Raw genomic sequence first — 21,750 nt, forward strand, 5'->3', positions numbered from 1 at the left:
CAGGCACAACCGCAGCCTACTCACACCAGAGGAACTGGAAGGGAAGGGGCGAGCAGGGGTGCCCTTCATCACCTCCTCAGGCCACACTACACAATCCTCCCAGCCCTTCCACACAGAGCCTTCCCCTCTGATGGGGTTTTTGGGTGCTGAAGTGATGAATAATCTACCGAAAGACAATAAAACCCATGTAGAATGTTCGTATTTCCTTACGGCAAAGAGCGCTTTCTCTGTCTAACACCACATCTACCTTGCAGCAGCCTTCCTCCAGGAACAGGAACGCAGCCCCCTCCACGACACAGCTGTGAAAGCATACCTCTAAAGCAGGAATTTCTGGAGAAGCGGTGCAACCAAGCGGTCAGGAGACAGAGGAGAGCCAGCAGAAGGACAGGTGAGCTGCAGAAAGCTGTTAACTTATTAAGCTAAGTAGCCCTAATTGCAGTTGTTGGGATTTATATGCCGGTAGTTAATAGAAGTGAATGGAAAATTCCTGAATTGAGCAAACCAGCTCTCCTAGCAAAGCAAAATCCTGCTCACTCCCAAGATAAATTCATTCTCACTCCACCCCCAGGAATTTCTTGCTGCTATCTGACAGGGATAGGATCTTCTGACAGACAGGGAAGTGAGGTATGTGCAGCTCCTTGGTAAGCGCTCCCTTCCTGCCACCAGCTCCACGAACACAAAGGCCTTTTCTGTGATTTGCCTCTCATGCATTAATGAATCCGGGAAGATCACAGCCGTCTTCAGAGAAGGAAACATAAAACTCCTTTCAGAGCACTTGGAATGGCATTTGGCAGTCTTCAAGGTAAGTTTACATGTCCTTTTCCCCCGGCGGGAATGAATAACGATAGTATCAGCTCTTCTTGTAATTCTGTACCCACAGCAAGGGCTTTTTCAGACACAACCAGCAAGCGAAAACCACCTGGTTACAAGTCAAACGCTGTGGATCACACACACAGTTCTGTTCTCTCCTCACCCACAAAGGGCTTGCCAACCATTGGAGAGCAGCAGAAACTGGAACTCTGTTCCAGTTTTAGATGTGTTTCTGGATCCACGTGAGACTGGAATGCGAAGTCATCGTGGCTCGCAGGAATGACCCGCACCATTCCAGAAATGCAGTTGCCAGGCTCTGACTGATCAGTGATTGCTGCTCCAAGACTTATTTTTATTACTTAAAATGTCAAATTAGCATGGCCTATTTTTTTTTTCCCAAAAGAAGTGGGTGTATGCACCTGTGTTCCTCCTAAAATAATTCTCCAAATGTGTGGAAAAATCTGGGCTTGATGTGCTTTAGCATATATAGTTACAGGGGTAAATCCTCCCAATTAGCTTGCTCCTGGTTTGAAAGCAGGCACAATTGTAAACTCATTTTTGCAGATTAAAGCCAGCAAAGCCATCCCACTGGATCCAGGGAATGTGCTCTCCCAGTGGTGGCAGAGGTCAGCGTGGCTGGAATTGCTGAGGCATTCCTGACGCACCAGTAATGCACTTCCCCTCAATGGAACTGTGTAGCCCACCATAGGGAAGAGCTGAGGACTTGAGAATCTTCATTTTATGGTGCCAAATACCCAAATTCCCCTCTCCCAGCCTCCCCAAATCCACTGCATGCCACACAGAAAGCTACTCATGCTTCCATACAACAACTGCTGCGTAAGGATTTTCTTCCACAGTGTTCCTATAGATGATTTTTAAAGAAAAAAAGTAAAACTCTCTCTCAGCCTCACCCTAAAGCTCCAAAGGGGGAAGAGCAGCCCAGCTGATCACTCCCCAGCCTACTGAAGCTCACTCCCTGGATATCTTTAAGCATATTCTCAGCTAATTCTGTGTCTTTGCTCTGTTCCTCACTGAGGTGGTTATGAGCACTTGAAATTTTAAGGGCTTGGGTCAAGTTTGCTTTTCATTTCAGGTTTTATATAACTTAGAACTACAGCTAAATAAGGCATGCCCAAAATAAATCTGCCCATTTTGATTTCTAAAACTACACAAACATGAACAAGATTAAATGGCAGCATAGCTGGGACACCAGCCTACAGGTACATGCTCATTATTCAGCTCAGTCCATTCCAGATTATTTTGAAGCTTTTTTAATGAAGTAATGAACCTCCTTTGATTTTTAATTTGTTAAATTCACCTTTTTACTTTTATGTTTCTGTACATCTTCCCTATCCTGCCACTATCACTTTCTAAGGGCAACAGAAGTTATTTCCTCTCTCCAGCTAGGCTTCCTTCAGATGTGAACTGTCTGCCAGAAATATTTTGCTTCACGAACTTCCTTCTTGCCTGCTGAGAATCTGGGTTAGAGAGTTGTGTTGACGTTTTGCTTGTTCATGTCTTCCCTGTGGCAAAGGCAGCACAGGACTCTGACCTATTGGTGCATTTTATTGCTTGGCCCCACAAAGAGCTGTGATGTGATAGGTGACAGAGGAACAAGGAAAGAACCAGACATCCCTGAGCCAGTATTGATATCAAGTAAAGGAATATTCAGTCTTAGTGTGAGTTTTTAACAATTCCAACCTGTTGAAAAAACAGGTTTTACAGGATATTTGGGGCATACTTTGTATTTACCTAATATAACCAATTGAGCTGAGCATATTTCCTCTTTCCCCATCCTTTTGTTTTGGCAAAATAGGGTATTTTTTTTTCCTGTTTGGAAAAGCAAGGGGTAGTACCAGTGAGCTCCCCAACAGGCAAACACTCTTCCAGCCTAATGCCCTCTGAGTGGGCCAGGCTAGTTTGGACCAGAGAGAACACTACAGAAACCATGCAGAAGGAACAGGCAGAAATTCCTGATCTGCCTTGGAGCATATTTCCTGAAAAACAACAGGCTTCTGCCACCTGTCTCCTGTGTCACCCCTTCTCTTTGGGGTCCCTTTTTTATCTCCTTCCACTTCCATGACGGCAGACATCACAAACAACTCAACTCCTCAACTCAGGGAAGTGGTGACAGGTGCAGAGCAGGGCCAGGTACCAGGGACCTTCCCACACCTGCCCCACAGCCATGGCCAGTGTCTCCTGAACCTGTGCCCTCTGAGCCAAATCACTACCAACAGGTCCCTCAACAGCTCCCCCGGCTGCTGAATGGACAAACACTAACAACCTGTTTGCCATTACAAGTGTCTCTGATATATATTCCCTGGGGCTACTAATCCAAGAACTGAATAATGCTTCTGTGGCACTTAGACCACACTAATGTCATTTAGAGCTAAATTCCATAAGAAACTCAACACTACCTATGAAATGTATTTTAAACTTGTTGCATTTATCACTTCACTTGGTATTGAAAAGAAAAAAAAAATGGGTCAAGCATATTATCCAAGAAAATTAGCATAGGAGTTGTAAAGGGATGCTTTGCACTTCCAAGGATTTACATGGATTTCTGGCCTGGTTTCAGAACAGGTTGATTCAGGGATTTCACCCAAACAGCCTGCTGTCTTTTCACTTGCAGTACATGATCAGCAAACAAAAGATACTAATTAACATTAATCACCACATTAAATAGCATCTGTCACATGAAGAGACTCACACAGGGCCCAGGATTCCAGCCTTCTCATTCTAACCCCACACTTGACTTTCTTTCTCCAGGTAGATACATCTCTCCACATCTCTCATTCCCTCCCCAAAGAGGGGTTAATGGTCCTTATCTGCGTCCCTAAGGAAGACTAACACAGGTAAAATTAATGGAAAATGAAAAACTGTAAGGAGTGCTATTATTGAGGTCTGTCAAGTTTGCTCCAGTGCTGAACCAGCCAAGCTGCACAGGGAGAGCGCAGTGACACGTTTTCCTAGGTGACCTGAAATGCCCTGTTTCATGTCAGATTTTAGTATCTTTACTGACTATCACTTTGCACCTGACCTTCAGCTTGGAACAAGAAAAAAAAGGGGAAAGAACGAAACGCTGGAGAGCCAGATGCCGTGAGAAATTCTTGTAGTTAAGTAACAGGAAGAAAAAGGCAGGACCACAGCACATCCTCTGCTCATCAAACCCACAGGAGCTGGCTGTGCACAAACTCACCACGATACCCTTGGCTGTGCTGGAACCCCACTGACACCCTGACAGGAGCTTCATGGGAAAGGTGAGACATTTCCATATGGAAACAGCACAACAGTAATGGTGTATTCCCAAACCAAAAAATAAATCCGCCACATGGTTGCTTGAAGATGAGATAACGAGTAATTAAGACTGAAGTGATGTGGGGGAGCGGGACATGGCACATGGTGTCAGCCAAACTGGGCTAAACCGGACAGACCAGTCCGGGCACCTTCCCCGAGGTTTAGCAGTCAGTGTGACTGCGAGACACAGTCTGGACTGAGGCATGCCCGATGACTCTGAAATGAGATCAGTTCATGCATTTTGCATTAAAAGTACAAACTCCTGACACTGTCCAGGAGAGTGGTGTGCCCCTCAATGCTGGAGTTAAAAATCAAGGCATTAACTTGGAGGACAGAATGCAGCCCAAAAAAGTCCAGCAAACAGCACTTGCCGTAGATGTTGATAGCAAAGCTAACAAACAGCCAGCTGATACAGAGGGGGCATTTGACCTGAGACCCTTTTGCTAGGAAAGGCAGAAAGCAGCTAAGTCTCTGTACTCCCCTGGACAAATTCCCTGGGAATTTGCACCGGTCAGCTCCAGAGGAGAAAAGAAGATCAGGACCATGCAAGCTGATCAGCTGTATAAGACTACCAGTAGCATCCACTCATCTAAACTCCACATAATCCTCTGCCCCTAAATCCCTGTTCATCATCATCCAGTACAGTGAAAGGGAAGTTCTGTTCTCAGAAGATGATTTGGGAGACAAACTACTCCAGTACTTAACTGTGCTGATCTGGTTTCCCACTGGGAAAATCTGCATCTACATTTAATGCTTCAGTATACCACAAAGAGAAAAGCTTCTGTATTTACATGTGATTTAAAGATTACCCTGTCTTGATTTGACTGTTAATAAGCTTATTTTAAGAGCTCAAATGGTATGTATGGAGGGGCAGAGAAGGCAAATGCTGCCACCAGTCATCAAAGAGCTCTACATGATAATTGGGTATTTCTTCAGAAACCAGAGCTATTTCCATATATTCTTCTATCCTCCCCATTCGTCTTATTCCAAGCTTGTCTTTTATTTAAAATCTTGACTATAGGTCTTGTGAGACTTACTACTATGATACCTCCACAACTGAAAGAAATGAGACACTCACTAAAAAAATACCAGCATAAGGAATTGGCCCAGCTCAGCACAGATGTCCACAGGGCAAGAGAACATTTTCTCCTTGTATCCACATGCTCAGGCTGGGCACAAAGTGCTGCTCAAGCTGAGGTCCAGTGCAAGGGCTGAGCTCCCTTGGGAGTTCCCTCACTCCCAGTGCTCTTGTTGACTCCTCTCAATGTCCAGCTAAAGGCCTATATTTAGAAACAAAATTGAGCCAGAAATTCTAATCTGTACTTCATTTTTTAACATGTTTTTCATGTAGGGGAAGTGTTTGTGCAAAATTCCTTCTGCAAGAAATGCAAGGGAAGTGCCTGTAATGAGAGCTAGTTTTTGCTTGATCCGAAGGAAGAAAACCCCATCAAACAAAGAAAAACAAAGGATGCAATAAAATTTAGAACTATTTGCACAAAAAGTTTTTAAAAAGAGGTTTCTATTGCCATAAAATTCCTTAATGTATTTCCAAAGTACATATTTCATATGAACACCATCATTACTTTCATTGTTTGGAAAGCCAATGAAGCAAAATAAACCAACTCACAAGATAGTAAGAACTAAGAAGAAGGAGAAAAGCTATGTTGCTGTCTACAGTGAATATCATATGTAATCTAAGTCCAGGTTCCTACGTAATGGTTTGAAAGGTTATAGATGGCCTGCTCTCATTTGTGACAGAATAATTCTGTTTCCAGTTACTCTTTAGCACAGAATCACAGAATGGTTTGGAAAGGACATTTAAAGGTCATCTTGTCCAACCCTGTTGCAATGAGCAGGGACATCTTTTAAAAATAATTACTCTTTGAAAGCAGTGAAGGATCTGATCACCTTTCTCAGACAGAGAATCATAGATGAAAAATAGATGAAAAATATATGGTTGTTTATTGAAATACCACACAGTATCTTTCTTCTTTAGATATTTCTCACTGCAGAACTTTAACCCAAGAGAAATACACATGGGCTTAGCAACACTCCTGCGACTGGAATTGCCTGGGGACTGGCAACTGATGTATCAGGACATTACCTGGACACCCCCAGCTTTAAGGAGAGTGAAACAAATGAGTCACACTGGTGACACTTGTGATACAGCACATCCCTGACACTGCTTGGCACTGACATGAGGGCAAAGGGATCTCACAGGAAAAAATAAAACCAAAAGGGTAATTTCCTTGATACTAGTTAGAACTATGAAATTGAGAAAGACCAGAAACAGGTCTTAGTCATTTTTCTTATCTCTCCTAATTAAATGTGACAGCAGCAAGAGAAAAAGCCCACTGTGAGCTGGAGATGGAGCACCCTAACTCAGTCTCTCACTGCCTTTGGCCATCCCTTATCAGCAGTGCATTGCAAAACATCCAGGATATTTTGTTGGGCAATACTATGATTTTATTCTCACTTTTTTCTCATTTCTCCATTAAGAATGCACAACTGGTGCTCTGTTTATCAGTGTTGTTTGCATTCTTGTGCTCTTCTTGAATCTTTCAGAGCTACAGGACTTCAGGGTCTAGAGAGCTGGCTGGGCTCACTGCCACCAAAGGGAGAACAAGAGTCGGCCACACAGATCAGTGATCAGCACAGGCACGGGGCAGCCTGTCTCCTCCTCCCCGTGCCAGCTCAGGTTCACTTTGCCCTTTTTCGACACTGCAGACCACCTCACATTTTGCCAGAGCTCTGAAAGTTCTAGAGTGACAGCTGACTATGTCAGGTGGGAAGAGCCGGAATGAGAAATGCAGAGATCCTCACCCATCCCAGCCACTTGTCTGCTTCTGGGTGTAATTCAAGATGTTAAATCATCTCCTCTTCCCTAAATGTCTGACATCTCGCCATAGGAAAGATACTTTTCTTCCTATCTTCAACTAAGGAAATGAAGATCTGTCAACTCATCTTTTCAAATGTACCTGAAAAACAGGTACAGGGCAGTAGGAGTTATTCCTGGGCATTCATGCTGGTACCAAGTCTCCTGTGCTTTGTTCACACCTCAGCTGAGAGAATACATGAGGTAACTTCCCCACCTGCCGGAACACCTGAGCTCTGGGTGAACAATGGCACCAAAACCTACAGCTGCCACAAACAGCACAGCTGGGCTTGTGAAATCTCAACCGTATTTAAAAAGTACACGGAGCTGCTGGGCAGCAAAGGTTTTACAATCAGCACCCCTCCGGGTGTAAAGAAGTGGACAGCCCAGTGACAGACGTGTGTTAAATCACAAGACCAGGAGTCTGTTCTGAAAAATGAGAATACACCATGAGCATGCCAAGCCACTCAGATATAACTGAGCTTTCCAAATAGGTAATTGAATGCTTAAAGTAAATAAGGGGAAAATTCAATCTGCACTTAAAACATCACCTTCCTCATCTCACTTTGATGTAAAAAAATTTACATCTGGCCTTTTGCACAACCCCTGTTCTGCAGGACTGTATGTTCAAACCCAAGTGTTCATGTCCTTCTCTCTCTGTTCTTCTCCAGAGAGAGTCAGGTAATGGCTGGATCATCAGAGCAGAAAAATGATTTTCTTAGCAAAAAGATTTCCACAATGAAAACTACAGCAGTTAGACAAAGAAGCTGTCAGTTAGTGCAGCCAAAGGCTGTAAGGAGAGGCCCAAAAGGCAACATCCATGGAAGAAGTATAGTCCAGAGACTCAGCTCATGAATGCTGGCTCTGCTTCCTGATACAAAAAGGAAATAGGGGGAAAGAACAGTTTGGTCCCTGTTTGTTCCAAATAAATCTCTATACGATTCACTCCCCTCTTTCTCAGGCTAGAGTATTATGCAGGAAGTGCAAAATACTGGAGCTTCTGAGAGGCTCTGAATTGTCTCTGAAGTTTTTACTGAGGAGTGTGGTGGTTCTTTCACCAAGACAGACAAACAGGACAAACACAGCCAGGCTTCGGTACAGTATTCCTGCTTAATGCTTTCCTGCTTGTGAGAAGCGACTCATATCAGTGCTACTGATTGTTTTCTTGGCAAGGAGGTTCCCTGGGCAATGCAGGATGTAACAGAGCACACCGAGCACTTCCAGCTTCTGTGGTTTTGGGAGCACACCTGGAACAAATGGCACAGTAACATCCTTATTACACCTCTGCTCCATTCCGCTATCCACGTGTAGCCACTACGAATGCTCTGCCCGTTTATCTGTGCACCACACACTCCATCAGCAACCTGCTCTGCTGTGGATACGATTTCAGGCAAAGCTGTGCCCTGGCTGGGATCCCAACGCCACCCTACAAAAATGCAGTTGGTCCTGCAGAACTGCCTGTGCAGCAGGGCTCTTCCCAGCACTGCTGAGCACGGAAGGATAACCATCTTCTCACTCTTGGCAGAGCTGGTCAGGCTACAAGAAGCCTGGAATGCAGACACTGCTGAAATTAAAGCAGCCAGAAATAAAGTACGCAGAAAAATGGCTTAAAGCCTTCTTTGTTCTGACCCTTTGTATTTCCATCAAGGACTGTTGTGACCAAACACAGTCCATGGCCAGCTATGCCTTTAAAATGTACTTCCATTACACTCCTGCATGCCACTCCAGCTCAACAAATATCCTGACAAGTTTGCTCAGTTGATGAACAGGAACACCAGGGAAAACGAGGGCAGAGGATGGTGCTGGAGGGAAGACAAGCAGCTATGCAGGTCAAGGCTCCCTGGTGCAACCTGGAGGCTTGTGGCTCTGCTCCTGAGGTACGGAAGAAATCTGTTTAGCTATGTAAATAAGATGCATAAATAAATAAATAAATAAGAATAGGAGCAGGCTGAGGAAAAGCACCCAGACCCTGGCCTCTTCAGTATCTTGCAGGTCGCTTAGCAACAGGCTAGCTGCTGCAGGGTAAAAGAGCATGAAATCAGCATCTTTTCAGCAAAAGACAAATTGAATGGAAATGTGGGGAGGTGGCCTTTTCCTGGCAGCAGTGAGGAAAGAAGTAACTGGTGAATCTGATCCTGTGGGCATCCTTTTGGAGGGGCTCCTCAGTGCAGGGATTGTTAATTAATGTGACTGAAAGGCTTCGTCCTGCCAGCAAACTGATAAATTCCAGAGCATGCCTGGGAAACCAATAATTCAATCTTGATTAAAATGATGCCTGTTACAGTCACCTCCTGGGTTAATTACTTATTAACGATCTTAAATAGCTCAAACCCAGTTCTGTCGGACTCCCCTGGCTATGGTAGGGGAGCTGACCATAGAACCCATTTTCTGTGGCAGTTACCTAACACATTTCCCCAACAGTGCAGGCTCAGGTTTTATCTCCATGCCATCTCTGCATTCACAAAAGGAATGTGCACCCTGTGAATCTTTAGGTAACTGAATCTCAGCAATACAAATCCACATTCTGGCCAGGTAACTCCTCTTAACCCAACTGCTTCTCCAACCTTCTGGAACAACCTCATGTGGACACACAGGATCATTATATAGACAACAGATACTAGAGAGAAGTGAGCTATGAGAGCAGCAAGAACAACATGTGGACATTTCGTGGAGGACTTAAATGAGAGTTCTGAATGAAAGATTTTTCTGGGTCACCTAATCTGGGCCTCGAGTGTACCAGTAAATTCTTTTTCACTGCTAAAGGCAGCTGGATCCTGGCAGCAAGGCACAACCAGGGACCTGTGTGGCACATGATCCATTTAAAGGTGGTGCAGGATGGTGGTCAGGTCAGCAGAGGGGCTAAGTGGCTTGTCCAGGAATCCAACAGGAAGAGCAAAAGGAAAACATAGTGGCCTTGCCCCCTGCTTTATACACACACAGAGCAGTGATAGCTCATTTTACTCCTTATTTACAGATGACTTGTATTTGTGTGGCACTTCAGCAACAGTGAAAACCATCTGGAGGCTACGAGTGAACCGAATTTACTGTGGAGCAGGGAAACTTCTCACCTGAATTTTATTCTCCCTGGTGCCCTAGCACAGCACTTAATCCTTCCTGTAACTGAGGTGGAAGGTTTAGAAGCCATCCTCAGTTCCATAAGCAGGAAATTACACATGATAGAGCAGGATGGCTGCTTTCAATCCTTGCAACTTTAGAAAAGATTTCTATGTCCTTGGGAGCTGCACACAGAGATGCATTTGGCAATGCTTTGTTTCCCTCTTTGTCTGGGGTTGAAAGGAAGGCGACTGTGGCTCAGTGAGTGAACACTTAGATGAGATACCCTCCATTTCCTTAATGAGCCTATTAAGTGACTCATCAAAGGTGTAATGAGCAGTCTCAGAGGAGAGACACACACAGAGATAACTGAGACATTCCTAGTGCACACAAAACAACCTATAAGCTACAAGAGTTAATTGGGAATAATATGATTCCGGTGCTAGAGAAGCACATAGATGGAAAATACCTTGGCACTTTTCCTTTTTGCTGGCTGGAGTTGTCTGTGCCTGAACTCACAGCTCCAGCTTTTCCTCCTCTGAATGAGGGATGACAAAATCTTGCTGTGACACATCCATCTCTGGGGTGTTTGCAGAGTCAAGCATCTGGTGGAACTGTTAGTGCTCCCTGAGCCTGAGCAAAATCCATGAAGGAGGAGAGTCTTAGTTTAGGTCACAAGAACCAAAGGCCATATCAAAATTCAAATGGAATTTTATTCTCTGCTTTCCTGAATGACTCCTTGAAGGTGTGAATGCCAGGATTTAATCTCTCGAAGGAGATTAAAAAGTACTGCTGTATCAACACAAATATCCCAGGCATACAGCAACCAGCTCACAACACTCTCCACCACACTGGATTTTGCTTACAAGGTTAATAATGATCACATTTTCCAGAATCTTGTGTTCTGAGTGTGTATTAAGAGTGGGGCAAGGGAAGCAGGGAGAGCAAATAGCATCAATAATGCTTAGGAGTCTGAAAGAGAAGATGGACTAAAACACATGCCTATTTCTCCTGAAATGTCACTTTATGTCAACTGCTATGGTTTCCAGACTGTCAGAATTGAATTATATTGTAATTACATCCTATTTGGACAAGGTCACAAGAATAAAAGCTTAGTACTTTCCTCCATTTCCAGGTGCTGTATGTTCTTGCACTCCTGGAGCAGACAAGCCTCCTTTTCTAACGGCAACAAATTTGCCTTCAGCATAAAGTGCTGGTTTAAGTCCATTAGTGGAAGGTAAGGCACATTAAAAAATTAAGAGCCATGATTACCAATCTTTCTGAGAAGCCTCCCAGAGCATAGATGTATTTATTCTCTTCCTAATCCGTACAATTCACTTTGTATCATAAGAGCAACAAAAAGGAAACAAATACAAAGCCCAGACCCATGTAACCTTACAACAGGTGCTTGTTTTACTCGAGCCCTCATCAGTGAGTACGGATGTGTGAAACCCCTTACATCAGGGACTTAAACATTTCTGGCTTTTCCACCTTTCCAGCAGTTTTTCCCCAAATTCCTGTGTCAGTATATAATCTTGTATAGTAATATTCCTGCATGATGGATCAAAGCTTGAAAATCCACAAGCCACACAGGTAAGTAGTTCTGCTGTTTAAATGGGGACCCTGCAAACACTGTGTGGGCAAAGTCCTTCTGCCAGACAGGATCACTGCTGACATTTTGTGGATGTCACAATAAAAAAAGATTAAAGGCAAGTAGAGAGGGACTCTTGGCTGTTCCCAGGGGAGCCTGGGTTCCCAACAAGCCCCTGTGTGAGCTCCCAGCCCAGTGCTGGATCTATGAATGTGCAGCTCCTTTCCATTAGAGACTCGGCCACCGGAGGAGATGCTGCCTGATGGAGAGAGATGGATGAGAGCAGCGAACACGAGATGGGCTCTGGCACAGCCCACAACCAGCCGTGCTCCCAATTCCCCTCAGCAATTAGTGCTGAACCTGGGATGAGCACTTACACTTCAGGCTGGGAATTCCTCTGCTATCAGAGAGCAGGGCTGGATGTTTTCCAGTGTCACAAAGCCCAGGCAGTGCTTTCTTCCCCTTTACACCACTGGCCCTGACCAGAAGTGTTTTTGTCAAGTCTTGAAGCACTTGGATTTGTCATGTTGGCTGGAGAAGATGGCTCTGGTGCATACTGGGACAAAAAAAACCCCATATGGCTAAAACAGATCTCCCTGGGCTAGAGTGTCATTGCCTTTTCAGAACCCCTTGTCAGAATTCTGGGAAACACAAACTATGCCAAGGAAGATGCTCCTTTCCTACCACGTCCTTCCTCCTGCAGAAGGAACATGCCCTGCTTCGCATGCTTAGAAAATGGAAAAACTAAGCAAGTTCTCTTGAAGGAAGTTCATTACAACACAAACCTACATTTCACTTTGCATTACAGGAAAAACAGGGGCAAAATTTGCCTCAGAGCTTCCTGCTGCTACTTAAAGCAACAGGATTTGTGTCCATGCAAGCTTACACGAGTATGACAGTCTGGACGAGCAGCAAGAATGAAGAAAACTGTGCTGGGATCTGTATTCTCTGGCACCAAAATACAGCTCCTTTCAGCGAGAGAACTCCCTTTCACTGCGGCCTCATGAGGAAAGACATTGCACTTACTGTTTTCAGGACTGTTTAACATTTGAAAGTAATGCAGTGGTGACAAGGTGATGGAATTTTTTCCCCATTTCTGACAGGTCTGGTAGATTGCAAAATCATCAAAAGGAACAGCCTGACAATAAAGTTTTTGTGTGTCATTGACAGTGGGAAAAGAAATGAGCCTGAGGTAGGGGAGCAGTTTCTCAGACAGCGAAAACATTATTCAATCCAGCTGCTGGCAACAGGTGCCTTGGGGTGTGCAGGAGCAAGTGGAATATGGCACCCTTATTAGGCAGCGAGGAACCAAAGCCCTGATCCCTTTTCCAGTCCTTCCCACTGCTCCTGATGAGCCAAAACAGAATCAATATTCCCTGCTGCGCCAAGAGGGAGCGTCCCGGCTGGCACCATCCGGTGGCTTACTCCCACTGCCATGAAATTGTTCCTCGCAAGGATGCACGGTACGGTCATTGATCCTGTGCTCTAAGCTATGGGTTAACCAAAGGATTGCTGAGATTAAAAAAGAGTTGCTCAGACAACCATGTGACACTGAAGAACTTCAGCTATAGATTAACTGCTTTTTCCCAGAGGTCGAGGCATTAAGCTCTGAGCCTCCCTCTTCAAGTTACATCAGCCCCAGCGTGTGTGTGCATGTGTGTCAGCAAACACACACCTGTATTTCTTACGTGGGGAGGGAATGAGGAGGACTCTCCAGGCTGGTGCCACGTGCAGCTGCAGGGCTGGGGGACTGCTGAAGCTGATGATTTTGCAGCTCTGTTGTCACAGTAACTGAGTGATTTAAGCTGGCACTCTGGCCCCAAGCCATGAGTGCACACCGAATTCATGCCTATACTTCCACTTTTAAGAGATTATTTATTAACACAGAATCACAAAATGGTTTGGGTTGGAAGGGACCTTAAAGCCCACCTTGTTTCAATCCTGTGCCATGGGCAGGGACACCTTCCACCATCCCAGGTCACTCCAAGCCCTGTCCAGCCTGGCCTTGAACACTTCCAGGGAGGGGGCATCCACAGCTTCTCTGGGCACCCTGTGCCAAGGGCCTCACCACCATCACAGGGAAGAATTCCTTTCCAATACCCAATCTAAATCTACTCTGTTTGAAGCCATTGCCTCTTGTCCTGTCACTCCATGTCCTTGTAAACAGTTCCTCTCCGGATTTCTGCATTTATACCAATTATTCTGCTGACAAATAACTTGGAGATGAGACTTTCTGTTTTTTCATGGCTTTTGACTAACTTGCAGAATCAAATTTTGGTTAAAAATTATTGTCCAGGAAATTGCATTAATTAATTAAGCAAAGGCAGTTGAAAGAATAACAGACAGATAAGGCAACACAATGAGGTCTGATCTTCATCTGCTGCTTGAACAACTGGATAGAACAATGAGGCACATGGTCAAGGCCTCCCAGTGAACAGACCCATAATAATGCTTTCAACTTCCTCCCATCCTTTGAGTTTTTGTAGTGGATATAAGGAAGGTGGGGAAGTGAGAGCAAAGAGGAGAAGGAACCTGTCATGCTCCTGCACCCCAGTTACCACAACTCCTCAGTGCACCTGAGGGCTGCAGCCCTGAAACAGCTGAACAGCACTGAACTTCTGCAGCCTGGTGTAGTAATTGGTTGGCACCTTCCTGCCCAGGTGTTCACTGCATTGCATGAAAAATAATGATTTACAGAGGAATTATGTAGGATTTCAGCAATAGGAGACAGCCAAACACCACACTACTGTTTAAATACCTGTGGAAGAGTAAACTGGCACACTGCTGTTCTTTAACAGAATGGAACATCTCCACAAATGGAGATAAATATACTGTGATGTTTCCCTGTAGCATTTCACCTGGATTCTCCAAAGCCTCTGACATATAGCTCCTCTCCTCTGTTTACCAGTCAGATGTAATCTACTTTTGCCCAAACATAACCAACTGTAACAATATAAACAATGTAACACTATGTTTGCCATCCTACTCAATCTCCACAAGAGAAACAAGGCTACAATATGCTGAAAATAAAACCAATTAACTGCAGGAAACCAGAGAATCCTGAAGCAAAGCAGTCAGGAGATCCTAAAAATGTGAATATTGCCCTTATAAAGCACCCAGGTACAGTCCTGCTCCAGTAGCTGCACACTGCTTAGAGAACAGCCAAGTAACTACTTGCTGAATTTAATTTCCAACAGTGTCAATAATGCCAAAAACAATGCCCAGGGTTTGTAATGGCAAGTTATTAATAAGACCTTCAGCTCTAAAAGCTGCTGTCCCTGCAGAGCTCTGCGTTTATGAAATGCAGACACCGTCTTCTGTACTCGGTTTTGTTTGTTCCCTCATTTTCAAAGCAGAGAAATAAATCCAAGTGCAGGTGCCTGAGAAATCAAACACCAGCAAAAATGCCTGAAGACAATGCCCCCAGTGCCTCTTCTGTTTATTTTCAAAAGCCCTGGGGGAAATAAGGGAAAAAAACTGCTAGGCTTTGCCTTTTCTTTTCCTTCTCCTCCCAATTATTTTTACAAGTTTAGCTCTAGGTCTCAGCATAGCACAGTGCTTCAGAATTTGTCACCTCATTTAATTTGTCAAAAAACAAATGAAATGAAACCCAAGTCCCATCCCAACTGTTCTCTGTGCTGCACTGAAAGTGAATCACTGCTTTTTTCCGCCAAGTCACTGCGTGCATTAACTGTTAGCTCTGGATTATTGGAGCTTTCTGCAACAGAGAATCAGAGCAGAATCACAGAATGGTTTGAGCTGGAAGGGAGCTTAAATCTCATCTTGTTCCACCCCTCTGCCACGGGCAGGGAAGTCTTCCACTAGACTAGCTTGCTCCAAGCCCTGCCCAGCCTGGCCTTGAGCTCTTCCAAGGATGGGGCAGCCACAGCTTCTCTGGGCAACCACACCAAACTGCACTCCTGACTGTTTCTAAAAACTTTTTAATTCTGAAACATCTACAGGAATAATATAACCACAGTATTTCTGAGAAGGACACATACCATAAAGGCTGATCAGAAAAGACAAAAGGCAGCTTGAATTTTTTTGCCTAAATGCAATCGCTTCCCAATGCATGTATTCTAAGATTTCCAGACTTAAGAAGTAAAAGATAATTCTCTGTGAGTGCCCTGAACTCCCAGTAGACAACAGAGCTTCTTCCTCTGCTGTTCAGAGGAGAGAATACAGAGTTTCTCAGGTCACAGGAGCTGAGTTCTAAAAAATAAAGATATAGTATTTTTCAGGGTCATAGACAACATCAAAACTTTGGCTGGCAAGGGTCATGCCTTGGCCCCAGTGTCTTTTGCATATGAAAAAACACATTTCCTCAGAATTACCATGCTGATTACTGCCAAGCTGCTACCTGCTCCCTCAGACTGGACTGCCTGAAAGATATCCAAGAGGAGCACAAAGGAATTTCCACCTCCAGGGAGATTTTACCATCTTAAGTCTCAACAGTTTTGCTGATGCTTAAGTCAGTATCAAGGAACACTTCTTTACCAGCATAAATATGGGGTGCAGAGATTGTTTCCAGGCATTTCTGCATCTGTACTTTTACCTACATCTCTTTCTCCCCAAAATATAAAATCCCGTGGGTTTGTTCCTTTTAATAATGGTTGTAAGTGCTGATCCTGAGATACATTTCTTCTTCCTCTACAGCCTCTTCTGCATCACAGTAGTGTCTTCAAAAAGGACACCACCTCAGTGGGAGAATAACAGGTACTGCAAACCTGCCAGGCATCATCATCACAGGCTTTCTTTGTAGCCAAACTCAAGGCATTCTTTGGGAAAATCAGTCACTGGGTTTGTCTCCTCCAAAGGAAGAGAGAGTTGAGACCTCATCTAAAAAACTGAGCACTGTGCTGTCAATAGGAACTCCAGACACTGCTACTGCTCAACACACAGACCAGAGCAGGTAGAAAACTTTGTATAAGATATTGTAATGTGTCACCTCACAGGTGACAGGAGTCAATGCTCCAGCTAACCTGCACCTGGCATTCAAGTTCAGCTGGGGAAAAAGGTTCACCTCCTCTTACTTCTAGAGCTGAGTTATTTTAGACACGTACTGGCAAAGGTGCAACAAGACAGAGCTGTCAAACAGTGTGACTCCTTGCCACCTTCATCTCTTGCTCTCTGTACTATTTTCAGAATCAAGGATGGAAAGCAGCTGTTATTCATCCAGGGGGAAGCGCCAGATTCAAGAAGCTCAAGCCAAAAGGCCACCTGAGGATGCTTCTCTGCTTCCATTCGGAACGGGAAGAGCTCTGCCATACTGGAAAGCCCTGACTCCTGATGGCACCGAGGTGAACAAAGCGGATTCAGGTGGTCTGCTGAACCACAGTGCCCCCCTTCCCTTGCTGAATGAAACCACCGATAATTTGGGTCAAGTGATACAACTGCAGGGGACAGAGACAATAAATGTTTCTATCAACTTTTGCACCTCAAACCTTTACAGTTCTTTGAAGACCCTTACCTGCAACACTGCTGTGGTTGATGCCACTGCTCACAAGTACATATGTCAAGTAGTGACTGATACAAAGACACCAAAATATTTGTACTCAATCAGGTTGCAGAGCTACTTTAGATTGTTAAAATGTGATTATACTTAACTATTAATAATAAAATCCGATTCCTTTACTATTGATAAAGAAATAACAACATACCTGATGTCCCTTACAACGCCAACTCAGTGCAAATGAAAAAAAACCAAACCAAGCAAACAAATTAAAATAACTGAACAGTTTTACTAAAGCTTAAACACCATGAAAATATAGCCTCACTACTGGGCTGCTCACTGGAATATTAAGTAAGTATTATAAGTTAAAATAAATAAGCATTTCAAGTTGAAACTGTTGTTTTAAATTAACAACATTCCTTTCTATGGTGTTAACACTCATTACCAAGATTGCAATCACATTTAACGTCCAACTCCACTGCAGGCACTTTAATCTGATTTCCAGGTGCCAGCTCGTTGTGGTGCCTTACACCACAAAGCCAAGCAGAAAGAAGGAAGCTGGAGCTGCAAACAGGACAGGAATTAAAAAACATGACCCTCATCACCAGGACAATTGGATCTGCACTTCAGAGATAACAGCACAGACATAATAAGGGAATTGATCATTGGCTTTTAATAAGAAATTGCATACAGGGCATGAGCAGGGTTTTCTACAGATCTAAACCAAATCCTTGTCCATTTGGTTTGGCCTTTTCTTAAGAAGTTGATAAATGAGCAATTTTTAACCTGTCCTTTATATTGGAAGATCAAACACACACAACACTGGTAGAACCAACGCTTGTGCAGTTTCAGGGCCTTTCTGCAGTTACCTCCTTTGTTTTTCCATTGCATTTGTGTTGTCTTACCAGGATACCAAGATTCCCAAATATCTGGATAAATACACACATACAGAGATAAGCACAAAGAGAATGCTCTAGAGAGAAGAGAGAGAGCAAATAAGCTATTTTTAATCCTTTCCATTGAAACTCACGTAAATCAATACATGAGCGAAACCATGCATTTAAAAATCACTTCCAGACAGAAGATCAACAGAGGTGTGAAGCAAGTCAGTCATCCACATCAGTAAGGTGTGAACTTCAAATCACCACTTTGAATTGAAAACATTTAAATGGCAACATTATAAAGTAAACCTGCTTTAAATGTCACAAAGGAACAATTCTGAAATGAGAACAAGCTTAGCACAGCTCCTGCTACTGTAGCCAGTTCTCCTTGACTCTGCTATTATCCATGGCCCTGGTGCCAGCTCCAGCTGTGGGTGCACCCAGGTGGGATCGACAGCCTTGTCAGTGCAGTGAGAGGTGACAAAAACGTGTGTTTGCTTTGCACTGGGAAAGGCACCACTTTTACTCAGGGCCATTCGCTCCTCTCATTGAAGGTGCTGAGAGCAGCAATCTCATAATGCTGCTGGGGGGCCCAGTACTGTCCAGAGGGGAGACTGACGTGGTTAGGGAGAAGCTTCTCTTAGAAGAAGTTCAGTATTTGAGATCTTTCCTGCTGCTGAGGATGGTGAAACATGAGACTGTAGTCACTGTAGTGCCTGAGCCAGGTAAAAGAAGGTGTCATTAGAGATGCTGCCCCACGATGGAACAACCTTCCCTGCAGGTTCCTGTATATCTCATCCCACGTGTTCACCTCACCTTCCCTGGGCACAAGGGGTGACATCCCACAGGTAATTCCCAGGACATCCCCACTATCCATCTGGTACACTCAACCTCACAGCACTTCCAGAGCTCCAATGGAACCCACTCTGAACGTCAGCTCTGCTCCATTTCCAAATGCCACGGGATAGTCACGGAGAAACGGGCACAGCTCCCTGAATTCACCTGAAAACTGATGATCCAGGAAATTTTCACATGGAGTAAATCTCCCAGTGAGACTTTCCCCTGTTCCATACCTCAGCTGCCTGAAGTCAGGTGTAAGAACAGAGATGGTAGGACTCCTCTATTAAAATGCAAGGTTGTTAAACTGCTTTAGGACACACACGGATCTGTGCAAGAGAAACTGCATTACAAGATGCAAAAGGCAACTGAGGCAGATGTTGTGAGTATGAAGAATTTGCCAGATGTTTTCATAAAATATCACCATTAGAATTAGCCTTCATGAAACCTAGAAGAGGGTTCCTTCATTCATTCATTTATCAAATTGGCCTTCCAGAGACACAGAAAAACTTCTGAAAACTCTTGTAAAGACAGAAAAATGAGAAAAGTAAAAAAATCCCCTCCCCAAAGCATAAGCATAAAAATCCTTCTATGATTACAAATCCAGGCTGTATTATTTCATAGTATGAATTAGTTCAAAATGCTCTTTTAACAGTGGAATATGACCCAGCAAGCTCTGTAGGAAAATACTACTGTTAATTCTAATTCCACTGATGTTGCCAGTGATTTCCTTACCGATAAATGATCAAAATTCAGACTTGATCAATAACCACCAAAAATAATTCTTAACTGAAAAAGACATTCCCTAGCACATTCTACAGAGAAATTTCATTTAATAGCAGCTTTTCTCTTTGTATTTGCAGATCTACTCTTGAAAGAAAGATAGACACGAATCCCTTTTGTTTTAAAAGCAGTATGATAAAACTATGTCCAATACAACACCTTCAAAATCCAAGGGTTACACGCTGAACTCAACTGAAAAATTGTGAAATTAAGGAGAAAAAAACACCAAATAGCTTTAAATTTCTCTTCTGAAGGACTAGAACTAGCTCAGCTAAAGCTCAAGAAAAAAGCAAGCAAGGAGAGATGGATTGTTTATTACATGGTAAACTCCTCTTTTGTTTTGCAGTAATGTGCGAACAAAATTAAAGAAACACTGGAAAAGATATAACTCACTATGAAGCCTGGCCACAGCACACTTCTGTTTTTAGGTTTTTATGCCTCTGTAATCAGCTGAGAAATCTGAAGAAGATCCTCCTTTCACTTACTGTGTGATACTTGCTCTAAAACTATCTGTTCTTTAGTCCACAAGTACTATTGCAGCCCCCAAGCAGTGGAAAGACACACAGTGCCTCTTTGTACAGCACAAAAAAGCATGTTTAAGGGTCTGCTCTGGCCCTTTTCTCAACAGAACAAGTTTTGCTGCATTCAACAAGACAGACAACTGCTCTTCATACAACCTCTGCATTCCCTGGGACTCCACCACTGATGATGATCAAGACTACAATTTCCTGTTTGAGCATGTCAGCTCCTGCAATTACTAGCACCTGTTGGTAAATAAATGATTGTAACAAATAATTATGGAATCATGGACTAGTTTAGGTTGGAAGTGATCTCTGGAGAACGTCTTGTCTAAACCACGCCTCTGAAGGAGGGTGACCTACAGCAGCTCACTCAGGGCAATCTGTGTTTCGAGTATCTCCACAGATGGAGATTCCAAAACCTCCTCAGGCAACATGATCCTGTTCCTCCGAGAGAGAACGAAAAACATGTCCAAAAGCCAGTTTATTGTCATCAATTAAGGGGATCCCAGGACACACTGAGGATTCCACAGCCACTGCCCCTCACCCTCATCCCACACCAGCGACCATGGCCAAACACATGCTCTGGTGTCAGGGAGCAACGTGACCATGGGGACGAGTGGCACTGTGACAAGGGTGCAAGGGAGTGGACACAGCCTCATTTAATGTAAGCTTGAGTTTCCTCACATGAAGCTCCTGAAGTCTTTTACAGGATGAGTTGTATACTCAGGGAGTTAGCAGAGCCCAACTCCCTAATTATACAAGAGCAGGCTGTTACTGGCACAGCAGAAGGTGACTTCAACCTACTTCTTCCCACCCCTGATAACCCCAGGTCTTGTCTCGGCTCTGAATGCTCCCTCCTTTTCAGTAATTCCTACTTATCCTCACATACTTCTCTAACACACAAGGGAGTGACCTGACTCCACGTTTGCTACACTCTGACCTGAGCTTTTCTCTCACCCAGAATCCAGACTGTGGGAAATCCTGTGTGTGCAGTGAATTCATTGTTAAACCCTTCTCCTTCCTGTCAACAAACAGCTCAGAATGTCATATTCTGCTTATAACTGGCCCCAGGTGCTGGACCCTAAGCACTGAGCATCTGCCTCAGGTGCATTTTGAAATACCTCCCCAGTAAAGAACATCACATCCAGTACCAAATGAAAAACTAATGACAAATAACATCATGTGGCATACAATATATTGCACAAGAAAAGCAGAAAGGCACGAGAAAATCGACAAACATCTCTTCCAACAAGTACCATGAAGACTTCTACTTAACCTCCCATCAGAAAATACACACTGAGTAAATAGCATACAGATAATTCTCCTGTACTTGCAAAGTCCTTAAATTACTCATTTTCAACAACCAAGCAGAGGACCAAATACTAAACACTGAACTGCAAATAGTCTCTTTTTCATGTCCAATTTTACTAAAACATTTGCACAGATCTTCTTTTCCTTGGCTGGAATAAACATTGGGATGGCAAGACCTATTCTTTCATAAGATCAGTGTTTGAACCAGAAGGGAAAAAGCCCTTGCTTAATAAACGATGAAATTAAGCAGCACAAGGGAAATTAACAAATATAGTGAGAGAGATAAAAAGAGGCAGAGTGTTGGAGGAACATTCTTCCTGGTGGGATGTTCTCCGTGC

At 43.8% G+C, this 21,750-nt stretch overlaps 1 protein-coding gene across 5 annotated transcripts in view; it reads right to left on the reverse strand.

The window, feature by feature from the left end:
• The window catches only part of RABGAP1L (RAB GTPase activating protein 1 like), a 236,230-nt gene that overhangs the window by 36,646 nt on the left and 177,834 nt on the right, over positions 1 to 21,750 (reverse strand). The gene's annotated exons all lie outside the window — the stretch shown is intronic.

Source organism: Aphelocoma coerulescens, chromosome 8, assembly GCF_041296385.1.
Source record: "Aphelocoma coerulescens isolate FSJ_1873_10779 chromosome 8, UR_Acoe_1.0, whole genome shotgun sequence".
Lineage (NCBI taxonomy): Eukaryota > Metazoa > Chordata > Aves > Passeriformes > Corvidae > Aphelocoma > Aphelocoma coerulescens.